General features: G+C 42.4%; 2 long non-coding RNA genes across 2 annotated transcripts in view; one reads left to right on the forward strand and one right to left on the reverse strand.

The window, feature by feature from the left end:
* The window catches only part of LOC310714484, a 602,255-nt gene that overhangs the window by 521,064 nt on the left and 65,839 nt on the right, over positions 1-15,352 (reverse strand). The gene's annotated exons all lie outside the window — the stretch shown is intronic.
* Positions 2,480-13,271, forward strand: LOC310714499. The gene is made up of 3 exons (XR_014529842.1): positions 2,480-2,513; positions 10,537-10,793; positions 13,047-13,271. It is a non-coding gene; the product is annotated as an uncharacterized lncRNA (long non-coding RNA).

Below are 15,352 nucleotides of genomic sequence, written 5' to 3' on the forward strand. Positions count from 1 at the left end.
AGTCAAATGTACTTTTATTTAGGGGGGAGGTCTCTGGGTCTGAACACGCAAAGACAGCTGTGAGAAAGAGGGTCTTATGAAAAACACCATCAAAAGCAGAATAGATAATGAAATTGATGGACTATGAAGAAATGGTGAAGCTGATCGGGAAAATCAGGCACCGAGAGGACATTAAATTTAGTAAAGAATGGCATAACTTTATAGAGTACATCAAAGATCACTGTAAACAATTAAAAACGTTAGCAGGATGAACATAGCACTTGTAATTTATAACGACAAAGGAGAAAAATGGAAATGTAATAATTTAGGTAAATGCAATTAGCTGCAGAAAAAGGAAGGAAATTTTTGGAAGTCAAATACTATGGTATTAATGTAAACAAGTGTGTGTGTGCAGAAAATTGTTTTTGTTTTGAAATTTTGATTTAAAAAAAAAATTAAAGAGGGGGGTGTCCTGCAACTTCAAATTGCAGATTTGACAGCTTGATTGTTTTTAAACTGGCTGGGGTGGGTAGGTATGTAGAAGTCCAAGAAGAAGAAAACCTAAAACTATACATAGCATGTAGGAGATCTTCTTTCTGTGTCATTCACTGCATGTATGCTACAAGCTTATATCCAGAACGTGGGGGGAAACCCCATGCAGTTAAAAGGAGAACTGCATTGGAAATGGCACATTTTTTAGTAACCACTTTTCTATACTCCGTGGATACAGAATGTTGGAATGTGGCCACAGAACCTAAATGTTTCAGCTTTGTTAATTTATCAAAATGTGAAGCCTCTGCTTGTGAAATCCTAAGGGGAGAAACATTTCCTGAAAACCTCTACTTAACTTGGAAAAAAAACCCAACCAGGCTGTTTTTCAGTTCCCTCGCATGACCTATAAAGGGATGGAAGTGAGAAATGACAGGTTGGAAGCAGACAAATTTTATATACTGTGGGACCCGAGTGGCATGGGGTTTTCTCATAGACTAGGGCACCTTTTATCTTCAGGTCTGCAGTTCACATGAGGGTCAGGCTGGCAGCGGGCAAACTAATTTTCTGCAGGCAGATGGTTAGTGACCTTTGCAAAGGGGATCGGTGCTTTTAGCCTATGGACTTAGCGGGCAGCATTTTCCTCTAGAGTGGTCAGTAATCTGAATGCTAAGGTTAAGGCTGCATCGTGTGAACTTCCCTACTGCACTAAATGCTTATTCTTCCAGGACATTAGGGAAGGACATCCTTAGACACATCAGTACTCACAACAGTCCAAAATCTTCCCCACTCCCACTTCTGCTAATGCTTCCTTTTTGACCTCACTGTCCCCTAGAAAAAATAAACCTCTTTGAAAAACTTCAAAAGTCCTGGCTGAAGCCACAATAAGATTCTCAGTTTTGATCCTGTGTTTCTGAGCACAATTCAAAGTGTTGGTGTTGACCTAAAGCCCTAAATGGCCTTGGCCCAGTATACCTGAAGGAGCGTCTCCACCCCCATCATTCTGCCCAGACACTGAGGTCCAGTGCCGAGGGCCTTCTGGTGGTTCCCTCACTGCAAGAAGCAAAGATACAGGGAACCAGGCAGAGGGCCTTCTCAGCAGTGGCGCCCGCCCTGTGGAACGCCCTCCCATCAGATGTCAAGGAAATAAGGAACTATCTGACATTTAAAAGACATCTGAAGGCAGTCCTGTTTAAAGAAGTTTTTAATGTGTGACATTTTAATGTATTTTTAATCTTTGTTGAAAGCCACCCAGAGTGGCTGGGGAAACCCAGCCAGATGGGTGGGGTACAAATAAATTATTACTATTACTATTACTATTACTATTACTATTACTATTATCATCATCATCATCATCATCATCATCCTAACTGTGCTTATCGATGTGCAACTCAATATTGGCTAATTTGTCAGCATGTCTTCAGACAAGGAAAAACCAAAATGTCCCTCTGTTTTGCTACCCTATGGGATTGATCAATGGTGGCTGGTTCTCCATGGGACTGGCAGGGTTGGTGGCAGGGAGCCCAGTGCTATTTTTCTAGAAAAGAGGTGCCGGAACCCACCCTTGTACTCTTATAACGGCAATGGCACCCACCAGAGAAGTGCTGGAACTAAGTTCCTGTGAGTTCCAGCTGGGGAAAAAGCCCTGACAGAGCCCATCAGGAGGTGGAGCCAACTAATTCTCATATTACTCCCTTCCTCCTCCCTGCTGAGTTGTACCATGGCAGTACTAAGACATTGTGTCAGGATGCTCTCAGCAGGTTTTCAGATTATACACAGCTCTTCTTCAGTTTTTGATTATGAGAGCAAAAACTAAACATCCAATAGTCTAGATAGAAGCAACTGGGTAGTCAGGCTGATGGTTAGTTGGTTGCAGAAGTTTACTGGCCATTGCTGTTGGCATGGAGATAGTCTAGGTTGAATGCAAACATGCCATTCTGATGTCATGTGTGATGTCACAAAGAGGATATGCTTTAAGTCTTGGTAAAGCCAAAAACAGTTAACAGACTGCATCTCAGCCCTGTCAAGATGGATCTCCATAATAGGTGATGACTAGTTTTATTTGGAGGATATATTAACTTTTACTAATGGGGGAAAGTTTTAGATTGGCCTGCCAATTTGTAACCGTATCTTTCTCCTCCCTGGAAGGGTCAGGATGGGGAGGTGGTCCACCATTCCTCCTCCTCTGCCTAGACACAGTGCTGACAGACATTGCCACCTCCTGGAGTGGTGTAAGAAAGAAGGCAGGCAAGGGAGGGCAGACGGAAGCTGGTAGGACAGTGTCCAATAATTTACCAAAAAATATCTACCTCTACTGTGAGTGGCAAGACAAAGAGGACCTTTTTTTGGCTATTTTTCAGAGGTGGTGGGGTGGAATAGGTGAAATAAGGTGCTGGGTTGTTGTTTTTTGTTGTTTTTTTTGCCTTCAATGTATGTAGTATGGCCAGGGCTTTTTTTCATCCAGAATACACTGGAACTCACTTCTGGCATCTTTCAGTTGGGTACCACTTCCATTATAAGAGAACAAGGGAGGCACACCTGATGAGTTGTGGCACCTCTTTTTCTAGAAAAATAGCACTGAGTATGACTCCTTCTGAGCATAAAGAGGGAGGGAGGGACAGAGAGAGAGAGAGAGAGAGAGAGAGAGAGAGAGAGAGAGAGAGAGATGCTGGCTTCCATATTCTCCCATAAATGCATGCTTGGTAGGCATGTGGCATAATTCCTTAGGTTGTCGCAGTGTTGTGGAGGTGGAGTGGTAGCAGGAGCTCTTCTCTGACCATTACTGCCACTACAGGCAGGATCATGCAAAAGTTGTTACTATTTAAGAAATTAGAGAATGTCACCAGAAACAGCATTCTTACAAAGGAAGGTGGAGCAGGAGAAGAAAAGATCAGCTGCTGCCACAATGGTCAGCTCTTAAGCAACTCTTTCTTTCTGACCCTCTTCCTCTGCTGTTATTGTCGTCTTCTTCTTCTTCTTCTTCTTCTTCTTCTTCTTCTTCTTCTTCTTCTTCTTCTTCTTCCTGCACCACCACCGACTGAAACATGCAAACCTTTGGTGTTTTTGCATACTGAGAATTCTAACTCACAGCCATCAGTTAAGTCCTCACACAGCAGTTAAACTAACTTTCACCGGAACAGACAGAAAACTTTCCACATCAAATACTTTACAATACAAATGTCAGGACACATTACACAATGCCCATTAAAACATAATTCAGATAAACAGGATTTTACAGCCATCTATGTTACTGGTATCTTCACGACTGTGGATGCCATAGATTAATTGTACATTAAAGCTAAAAGAAATGATAGCAGCTTACTTCCCACTGCTCCCCACAAAAACATATTTTAAAATAGCATGATGTAGCCAAAACTTTTAAGTCCCATTTCCATGGGAGACCTGAACTAAGTGTCCTGCAACTGGGTGCCCTCTTCTGGTTAAGCCTTCTGTTGTTGACCTGGGTGTTTTCAATGGAAAAGGATGGAGCTATTACCAGATACCATGCCATCAATGTCAATAATCTCCATTTTGAAGTTTCTTCAGATAAGCAGTCAGCCCTTCATGTAGCCCCTTAGCAAAGAAGCAACAAAGGCAGAACAATGCAGGCTGTCATTGGAAATAATAGCAAAAGCAACCTCTTTTCCTGATGCCTAGATTCAAATGTGCAGTTTTTGGAGAGGCGAGCTGAAGCACTCAAATGTGCAGCCTGGAGAAGCTTTCCTTATTTACCCCCTGCTGCAAGACTTCATTCCAAAATGACAACTTGCACAACACATGAAAAGTGTCACTCATGGCACAATATTTCAGGGTATGTAAAAATTTCATATGGAAGCGCAATATCCCAGGGTCTGAAACTAGGAATCATCGTCCATCAACCTGTGCTGTAAATAATCATTAAATGCAAAATACCCTCTCCTGCGGCGGCAAATAATAATAGCATTGCTGTCCTTTTATAAGCTCGAGTCTGGATCCCAGGTACATTTCAGTCACTAAAAAGTTGCCAATTCATTTCTTTTATGTGTTTTGCTCATATGGAAATGAACAGAAACAGACTCCAACAACACAGAATGGCCATGCTAAGATGAGAGTTGAGCCTTTATTTCTTGGAAAATAATATTCTATTTTTAAATATATATTTTTAGCTACTGAACTGCTGGAGAATTTCAGTCCTTCCCCTGGAAAAATACTCAGAAAAATGGCCTCAACATTTGCACCATCCATGATTTTTAGATGTAACTGTGGATCTGGTTTTAATATTGTTTTGTAATATTGTTATGCACAACTCCAGCCTTTGAGCAGTGCGAGATTCCAGGTGTGCATACGCCTTTGGGACAATAAGAGACAGTGGAGACTGTGGTGTTTTTATGCTGTATGGTTTATATATAACCTGTGCCTACTCTGGAGGGGCTCTGAGCATCACATCCGAATTAGTGCCAGCTTCTTCCAAAGGAAGCAGCATCCCTGCCCTGCAGTGTGCCTCTCCCCAAGAATGGTCACATCCCACCTGTTCTAACCTTGCTAACCTAAGCTCTGGTCATTTGTAACACAGAGAAGCCCCACTCGTCTGCATTCTCACACCTGGTTCTTTGATGCTAAAGGATCATTAACCCCAGGTTCTCTCACCTCAGAGGAAATTAGGCCAACTCCATTACTTTTGAGCCCATGTTAACTTCACAGGATTAAGGATATGTGGCACCCTGTCCAGCACACAGGGTCTGACTTAATTAGCCATCAAAAATGCTAATTAAAGGATTGTCAGGGACTATCTCACATGAGTCTGGCTATCACCTCAACACTCCCCAAACCTTAATTAAATTCTAGTACCTGTAAATCTATAACAATATCTTAATATTGTAGGATAATATCATAGAGCTTCAGTATGCTGATGGCAACTTAGTGTGTGCACACTCAGAGGATGACTTCCAAACCATCCTAAATATCTTTGCAGAAGCTTATGAAAAGCTTGGCCTATCACTCAACATCCAAAAAACCAAAGTGCTGCACCAACCAGTACAAAACAACCCCTCTGCAGCTCCACAAATCCAACTCAATGGGTAACATTGGAAAGTGTTGATCACTTCTCCTACCTGGGCAGCTCTCTTTCCACAAGAAAAGATGCTGAAATCTAGCACCTGGGCTCTGTGAATGCAACTTTCTCCCGACTGAAGACCGGGACATTTGCAGGGAAAGCAAAATGTTGTTTACAAAGCTATTGTACTACCAACCTTACTGTATGCTTGTGAAACATGGACCACTTATAAATGACATCTCCAACTCCTTGAAAGATTCCATCAATGGTGTCTCCAAAGCATTTTACACATCACTTGGGAAGACAGGTGAACTAATGCCAATGTACTGGAAGGAGCAAAGATCACCAGTGTTGAAGCAATGATTCTTCAACATCAACTTTGTTGGACTGGTCATGTTGTGCGGATACCTGATTATTGTTTTCCAAAGCAACTACTCTATTCTGAACATAAAAATGGAAAGTGTAATGCTGGTGGTCAACCAAAAAGGTTGAAAGACTCTCTCAAGGCAAATCTTTAAAATGTAGTATAAACACCGACAACTGGGAAACACTGGCCTGCAAGAGCTCCAATTGGAGAACAGCCTTTACCAAAGGTGTCATGGGCTTTGAAGACGCTCAAACTCAGGATGAAAGGGGGAAATATGTTAAGGCATGCTTGGCAAACCTTCACTGTCATCAATTTCCACCCAGAAACCTATGTCCCCACTGTGGAAGGACGTGTGGATCCGGAATTGGCCTCCACAGTCACTTACGGACTCACTGTTAAGATCATGTTCATGGAAGACAATCTTACTCGGCTACAAGTGATTGCCAAAGAAGATTTTAGGAGGAAGCAATAGGCTTAGCCTTTATTCCATCTAGTCACCCTCTCTCAGCTCTTCTAATATGAACTAACTAATATGAACTATGAACTAATATGAGCTAACTATAGAGTTTCATTTAACAAAAGAGAGGGTGTTAACAAATTTCACCTCCCTGAAAAAATAAGTCAGCTGAATGCTGCCCACCCCACACAATTATGATGTCCACAAATAGCATGAAAATGTTTTGGAGGCCATTTTTGTTTAGCACTAACTAAAGTCCTAAATGGCCTTGGCCCAATATACATGTTATGTGTGCTGGTGTGGTTGCTCGAGAGAGAACAGGCAAGACTCCCACTGGTCTTTTCAAGGCTTTATTATCTGTGCAAAACATTTACAGTGCAGAGCGTCTCAATTCCATGTCTGCTCAGTCGCTAGGAGAATCTGGGAGTGGGTGGTCCTTAAACTTTCCCCAGCAGAGCAATCTTTTGACCCCCATCCTACGCCTCCCCTCTCTGCGCGTAAACCGACTGTGCAGAGAGGGTATGGGCAAAGGGGGACCTGCCTCCCCCCCCTGGCTTTGCTCAGGCTCGGTGTTGCGGTTCTCTCTTGCATCTTCCGAGCCCTGCATCCCTTCCCCACTGGAGGCGGGGCTTCCCTCCTCGTCGGAGGAAGAGCTGCTTCTCACGATCTTCGAAGGCTCCCTGTAACCCAACTGCCCTTCCACCTGTTGCCTCTGAGCTGATGGCAGTTCCCTGACAATACCTGAAGGTGTGTCTCCACCCTTATTGTTCAGCCCACCTCTGAGTGCCTTCTGGTGGTTCCCTCACTGCAAGAAGTGAAGTTACAAGGTCCGTCTTGGCAGTGGCGCCCTCCCTATGGAATGCTGTCCTATCAGTTGTCAAGGAGATAAATAACTCCAAAACATTTAGAAGGCCTCTGAAGGCAGCCCTGTATCAGGAAGTTTTTAATGATTGATGTTTTATTATGCTTTTATATGTAAGGGAAGCCACTCAGAGTGGCTGAGGAAACCCAAGCAGATGGGTAGGGTATTTATTATTAATAATAATAGTATTAGTATTATTATATGTTCCTGAAAGTCCATATACTACTGTTCCAGAAAAGGTGGGCTTCTAACACAGGTATTCATCTATCTTATTTTTAACCTGCTTTTCCTGGAAGTAGTTCAGGGTGGTGTTCAGAGTCCTAGTATGGTGTACATTGGGTAAAGGCTGCAGCTTTGGCACAAAGTCATACCTCCATGGTAGAGCATCTGTTTTGGATGCAAAAGGGCCCAGGTCAAATCCCAGGTAGAGATGGGAGAGAACCCTGTCTGAAATCCCAGAAAGCTGCTCCCATTCATGGTAGATGATACTGAACTTGGTGGACCAATGGTCTGGCTCAGTATAAGACAACTTCCTTTGTTCCTGTGAAATAATGTTATCTTCACAACTATAAGCTTAGGCTGAGCAATAGTTACTGATCCAAGATCATCCATTGTGTTTCATGGCTGAGCAGGGAGTTGAACCCATTCAGCGCTTTAACCATTACAGCACACTGCCTCAGAGCATGGGGGAACCAGGTTTCTTTTGCTTTGTTTAAGCATTTATTAGCTACATTCTCGGTCCCCACCACAAAACCCAAAAACATATATAATGTTTGGATAAGATATAAAGATCTGTTGGAAAACAAAACCCCTAGATGGTTGTCACCCTTGGAGGCTAAGGCGTTGAAAAAGCTTAATATGGAAGCCGAATGGCCAAAGTATTGGGAAATTTTGGAACAAGATGGAGATAAGTTGAAGTTACAGAGTCATGAGAAATTGAAACCCAAAGTACGAGATTGGCTCCATTATTATCAAATAATGGAGGTGTACAAACAAGACAGGAAAATTGGCTTCCGGGTGGAGAAATCAAAATTAGAAACTGAATTGTTAGAACCCAATACTAAGAATTTGTCAAGAATGTATAACTTGCTGCTGAAATGGAATACACAAGATGAAACAGTTAAATCAGCTATGATTAAGTGGGCACAGGACATTGGTCATAACATTATGTTTGCTGACTGGGAATGGTTGTGGAACACCGGGATAAAATTTACGGCATGTAATGCCTTAAAGGAAAATATTATGAAAATGATTTATAGGTGGTACATGACCCCAGTCAAGCTAGCAAAAATCTATCATTTGCCCGATAATAAGTGTTGGAAATGTAAAGAAACTGAAGGTACTTTCTATCACCTTTGGTGGACGTGCCCAAAGATTAAGGCTTTTTGGGAGATGATATATAATGAAATGAAAAAGGTACTTAAATGTACCTTCCCTAAGAAACCAGAGGCCTTTCTCCTGGGCATTGTCGGCCAATTGGTGTTAAAGAAAGATAGAACTTTTTTTATGTATGCTATGACAGCAGCAAGAATACTCATCGCAAAGTATTGGAAGACACAAGATCTACCCACCCTGGAAGAGTGGCAGATGAAGGTGATGGACTATATGACACTGGCTGAGATGACTGGCAGAATCCGTGATCAGGGGAAAGAGACGGCGGAAGAAGATTGGAAGAAATTTAAAATCTATCTTAAGAACTATTATAAAATTGATGAATGCTAAAATGTCGAGGTTTTGAGAAAGAAAAGGAGATTACAGCGACATAAGATTAAGTTAAAGAAAAGAATAAGAAGAAATATATTTGATAAAATTATTTAGAATTTGCTGAAATAATTTTGGAAATTGGGATGTAGGAAGGGGAGGTTTGGGGGAGTCCGAGAAGTGAGGGATATGAAAAAAAGGTTATGAAATTATACATGTTTGTATGTCTTTTTATTTGTTTGTATTGTTTAAAATTTTTTGTAAAACTAATAAAATTTTTTTTAAAAAAAACAAAATCCAAAAACAGCACTCTGGTTAAAACAAAGAAACAATTGCAAACCGTAAAAGATGCATAAAACTGAAGAAATACAAAATCACCCATAAGCAGCCACAGACAGAACAGAATAGAAGAGAATAAAGCAAATTCAAAACAAACACAGCAGTTAAACACACATTCAGTTTTCCATTAGGAAACCCATTTGAAAAAAAGCTATCTAATAATAACAACTTGACTTTAGAAAGCCATCAGCATGTGGGCCGATGGAAGCCCCACTAGCAAGAGCATTCTATTATGTGGTTGTCTCGGCAGAAGAAGCCAGGCTATGAAACCCCTGCGGTCTTCCCCTCCCAAAAGGGCAGGATGCATTGCAGAACCTTCACTGCAGATGCAAGGAAAGAGGAAAGTGCATATCAGAGATGCTCCCCAAAGTCCGCAGGCCTCAGATAAGTCTGAAAAAGTCAGAACCAGCACTTTAAATTGAGCCTAGAAGCAAAGTCAGAGAGCTTGAGCTAAAATAGGAATTGTATGCTCTTTGAGACTTGTATCTGTCTGGAGGAAGGCCACAGCTTCTAACCGTAGCTTCCAAGCCACCTTCAAAGGCAAAAGGCAGCCCCTTTGGCCTGTGCTTGCAATGCCTATACAGAAAGAAAGTAATTTATTGGGTAGAACAGAGAGCACAAGTGAGAGAGGTGGCATACAATCCCTCCAACCCAAATGACTTTTTCTTCTCAGGTCCACAGTACAATGAACAGCTAGATCAATAACTGAGTGGCAGGAACTGTACGCTGAATGCCCCTTGATCTGAGATACATATTTTTAGAATATTATCGAGAATTTGTATCAACTAGGGCACAAGGAGAAGGGGACGACAGAGGACGAGATGGTTGGATAGTGTTCTCGAAGCTACCAGCACGAATTTGACCAAACTGCAGGAAGCAGTGGAAGACAGGAGTGCCTGGCGTGCTCTGGTCCATGGGGTCACGAAGAGTCGGACATGACTAAACGACTAAACAACAGCAGCAACAAAGTATCCTGCTTCTGATCTTTCGATGCTGGGGGTGGGGAGAGGAAGCAGTTGCCAGAACAATTTATTTGACTGATTAAAAAAAGCAAGCAAACAAAAAACTCTTGAGGGGTGTTCTTCACAATGGAAAGATGCCTCACTGACTCATCTTCCAGAGGGCATCTTTTTTATGCTGTGGATCTGGCATGCACTGTTTTTTGCAGAATGTGAAATAGTAGTTTTGGGCTACGTTTTCTAAAAGAAATGTTTTTTTAAGTGCAAATAATAATGATGATGATGATGATGATAATAATAATAATAATAATAATAATAATAATAATAATAATATCTTTTGCTTCTATCTAGTAAAGAAAGAGTAATCACGATTGCATTACAAGTTGCCAGCAAGAATTTCAAGTGAAGGCGTGGAGACTCCCTACATTATGTGGAAAACTCATGTGGTTAAGATACTATCTCATTCAGTAGTTTAGTGAAGTTGCAAGACCGAGGTTCTCTAAGGCTGCAGTCCTACACAGTAAGCCTGCAGATTACGTGGGAGTTACATTCCAGAGATGGTGCCTAAAGCCAAAATCTGCTATAGTCAAAGCACCTGGGATGCAATGGTGAGTAGGATTGCCAAAGTCTTTTTTCCTAGATGTCTCCCCCCTTTCCACCCCCTTTATTTTTTTTATTTTTTTAAATTGTCAAGCATGTAAAGTTAACTGTGCACAACTTAAATGTGCCTATATGGGCTTATCATATACTGACTTGCTTGTCTAAGTCATATGTATGACAGAGGGAGATATGCACTTGCGTAGATATATTCATGTGGCTGCATACATGTGAAATCTGTGCATGAGAGTCTGTGACTGAGTTACATGTGTGTCTAGTCTTATGCCTGAGTTAAGTGTGTGGGTGGGTGGGTTTAGGACAATCAGGAGTTGGCTGGGGACACACTTCGAGCATTGCCCATAGCATCGCTGCATGCAGCTTCCCCATCTTTCTAACGTGAGGAAGCTTGTGGGCATCTGGATTGCGTGGAGTACCTAAACACACATTTTCCTAAAGAGACCTATTGATAAATATAAACATGGGGTGTTTTAGAACAGAGGCCTCCAGACCCTCCAGAAAGTAGCAGACTTTGGGCTTTCAAATTTCAGTGGCACCCTGTTCTACAGCATTGTTTTGGTGCCCCCTGAAGCATGGCACCCAGTGCTACCCTAAAACTGCCTCTGCTCCCAATGTTGCTGAACAGCTACCACCAGTACCTGCTCCTTTTATAGGGCCTTGGACCCTGCCTCAATCTCCTTGCTGGCCCAGTTTGAGATGGTCAGGTGACTGCTTGCTCTGAATTGAGGCCTCACCATCCCTTCCCCCTGGTGATGTCTAGGAGTTAAAGCAGGAACAGAAGTTTCACGTGAGGAAAAATAATAATAATTCCCCATCTGCTGTCTGAGCTGGGGGTTATGTGCCTTAGTTTTAAGTCAAGGCTAGAGTGCCATGATCGTCTAACTTTAAGGATAATACTCTTAAAGTATTAAGATAATACACATAAAGATAATGAGGAAGGGTTGTAGCTCAGTGGGAAAGGAAGCTCCCTCCCGGTTTGTTTGTGAGCGTTGCTGTCGCGCTGCCAGCAGAGGCTCTTGGAAATGACTTGTGGAGAAGATGGCACTGGCTGAGGTGAGCTCCCGGGAACATGGAGGGGGAAATGGCTGCTGCCGTTGCTGCTGAGTGGCTAGACTCGCTGTCCTGCTTCACCTGCCCGGTGTGCCTGGAGGTGTTCAAGAGCCCTGTGAAGGTGCCCTGTGACCAGGCATTCAAGGAGTGTCTTAAGCCAAAAGAGCCAGTTTGTGGAGTTTGCCACAGTACCCTATCGCATGGCAGCAGAGCTTTCGAAGTGGAAAAGCAAATTGAAATGACAGTGGCAGAGAATCTGCTTTTCATGCTGAAGGTTCCAGGTGAATTCCCCGACAGCTTCAGGCAGAACTGGGAAAAATGTGCTGCCTGAAACTCTTGAGCTTCTGCCAGAGGAGGGCAACCAAAATGGTCAAAGGCCTGGAAACGATGCCTTATGAGGAACGGCTAAGGGAGCTGGGCATGTTTAGCCTGGAGAAGAGGAGGTTAAGGGGTGATATGATAGCCATGTTCAAATATATAAAAGGATGTCACATAGAGGAGGGAGAAAGGTTGTTTTCTGCTGCTCCAGAGAAGCGGACACGGAGCAATGGATCCAAACTACAAGAAAGAAGATTCCACCTAAACATTAGGAAGAACTTCCTGACAGTAAGAGCTGTTCGACAGTGGAATTTGCTGCCAAGGAGTGTGGTGGAGTCTCCTACTTTGGAGGTCTTTAAGCAGAGGCTTGACAACCATATGTCAGGAGTGCTCTGATGGTGTTTCCTGCTTGGCAGGGGGTTGGACTCGATGGCCCTTGTGGTCTCTTCCAACTCTATGATTCTATGATTCTATGATTCAATCTGTGTAGACAGTATTAATCTAGAGGGTCCATTGATCTGGCTCAGTACAAGGCAGCTTCCTATGTGCCCACGTTCTGGAGAATTTAGCAAAGTGAGGCAGTTCTCAGTAAGAGGAACACATGGACTCCAGCAGCCCCATGTCTGCAACAAGGCCTTTTGATTCTGCTCCTTCTTGACCTAGGGGTGTTTTCTGCAGTGGGCCTTCTCCTCAACAATCACTTTCCTGTAATAAAAGGGATAAGGTTACTTCAGGGATGAAGTTAATTTCATTAAGCATGAATTCTAGAGCAAGATTTCCCCAGGTGAAGAATGCTTTTAGTTTTCAAGTGGATTGTACTGAACGGGCCTTGACCTTAACATTTTCACATAATTCTCCACTCCTTGTCCTCCTCTCAGGAAACCATGACCTCTCATGATATTCGTCAGATTCCAAGCAGCTGAAACACCTCATAGCTGGCCCATGACACCACCTCAGATGCAAAGGACTGATTATTCGCAATGGCCCATTCTAAATACAATAAAAATTCTCAGTACCATTGGATTAGCTTCCAGAAACCTTGATAATTCCGGACACAATCTGTTGTGCCCTGGAGAGAACTTCCTCATTAATTCTTGCCACAATGTGTCGGTAACACAACAGGGTAGTGTTCTGGATGTTATGCTGAGAGAGGAAAGGCAGAAGTTATCTTTAAACATCTGCTAGATTTACTAAGAAAATTGCTTGAATTCTGTAGGATGGAGACATTAGAGGTTTAATTGATAAAACTGAACTAATACTGAGAAAACAAGTCTTGTTCTCAACTCTAGAACCTGAAAAAGAAGAAGACAATGCACATACTTTTGTAACCTAAGAAAACCTTTAAATAACAATTATCTTTTTAAAAAATCTCTTCCCTAAATTTTTTATTTTAAAAAATTATTATTATTATTTTGAGCCAACCCTCTTCCAAATGTATATGCAGTGTTGCATCACAAGACATCACCCCCCAAGAGGAATTCTTATGGAGTGGGGAGATGACATCTGTCAAAACAGCTCCCCTGTTACTAGGACTCCAGGGAGCAGCAAAAATGCTGTTTATAGTTAAGACTCAAAGGGATAAACACCAACAGCAGGAAATGCTACCTGAAACCTTCCAACACATTCCCCCTTTTTTACAAAACCCATCCCAAAACTCACCATTGTGGGGGAAGGTTTTGTCTTAATCCTAACTAACATCCTTAGCCAATTTAAGCAGAGAAAGATTCTATCTTTCTACTCCAGGGGTGACAAGACTGAGGTTTCTGGCATATGCTTCTCATTTTACTTGAAACATGAGGTCTACCAGCTAGGACTAGGTACAGAGTAGCAGGACCATGTACACTAAGAATTAAGAACAAAGGGCTCTCTGAGCACATACTCAGGCCAGTGAATTGTTTTCATGAAGGGAACAAAGATGATTTCCTATCCATTCTTAAGGAAATCAGCCCTGAGTGCTCACTAGAAGGACAGATCCTGAAGCTGAGGCTCAGGACAGTGAATTGTTTTCATGAAGGGAACTAAGATGATTTCCTATCCATTCTTAAGGAAACCAGCCCTGAGTGCTCACTGGAAGGGCTGATCCTGAAGCTGAGGCTCCAATACTTTGGCCATCTCATGAGAAGAGAAGACTCCCTTGAAAAGACCCTGATGCTGGGAAAGATGGAGGGCACAAGGAGAAGGGGACGACAGAGGACGAGATGGTTGGACAGTGTTCTCGAAGCTACAAACATGAGTTTGACCAAACTGAGGGAGACAGTGGAAGACAGGAGTGCCTGGCGTTATCTGTTCCATGGGGTCACGAAGAGTCAGACACGACTAAACGACTAAGCAACAAGATCATATTCCCACCATTCAAAAAATAAACTGGTGATGAAGTATAAATTCCCATTTTGGACGTAACTGCTAACTGTGGTTTCATTAAACCAGTATGTAAGGAAGGGGGAAGGGGGAGACAAGGAGAGAGGAGGGGGTGTGCCTAACTCTGGTTTGGCAGGCTGCGGATCAAAATTGAGCCTGAGTATTTTATAGCCTCTGTTAGGCAATAATTTGTCCGGTAGGCTATTTTTGCCTTTGTAGACTATAAGGTGTGAAAGACTGATTTATTGCAAGGGTGGCATGCATGTATGAATGAGCCAACAGAATCAAACATCACAAACAGAAATTCTTCTCTCACATCAGCTCAAAGATGAGCTTCTAACTAGAGTCTACTAACAGCCCACCTACACAACCTGTGTTCAACCAAGCCAAGTTCAGCTCATCCAACCATGTATAACTTCCCAGAAGAGGCTGAACAAATACCTAGTTTTTCCCTTCACTTGAGATTGCAAAAACAAGTACCACACAAACCATTTACAGATAGGTAGCCGTGTTGGTCTGCCATAGTCAAAATAAAAAAAAATTCCTTCCAGTAGCACCTTAAAGACCAACTAAGTTAGTTCTTGGTATGAGCTTTCGTGTGCATGCACACGAAAGCTCATACCAAGAACTAACTTAGTTGGTCTTTAAGGTGCTACTGGAAGGAATTTTTTTATATTCACACAAACCATAATATTCTGCTAGTATTCTGTGCTGGGCTTAGTAAAGCTGGAAATCTCCAACTGTTGAGTCATCTAGTGGTGAGAAATTAGAGCCTGCCACACATGCTAAATGTGACCCATAGTTCTTCCTGAATGCTTTACATTTC

This window comes from Podarcis liolepis (assembly GCF_965112155.1).
Source record: "Podarcis liolepis genome assembly, chromosome: 8".
NCBI classification, from domain to species: Eukaryota; Metazoa; Chordata; class Lepidosauria; order Squamata; family Lacertidae; genus Podarcis; species Podarcis liolepis.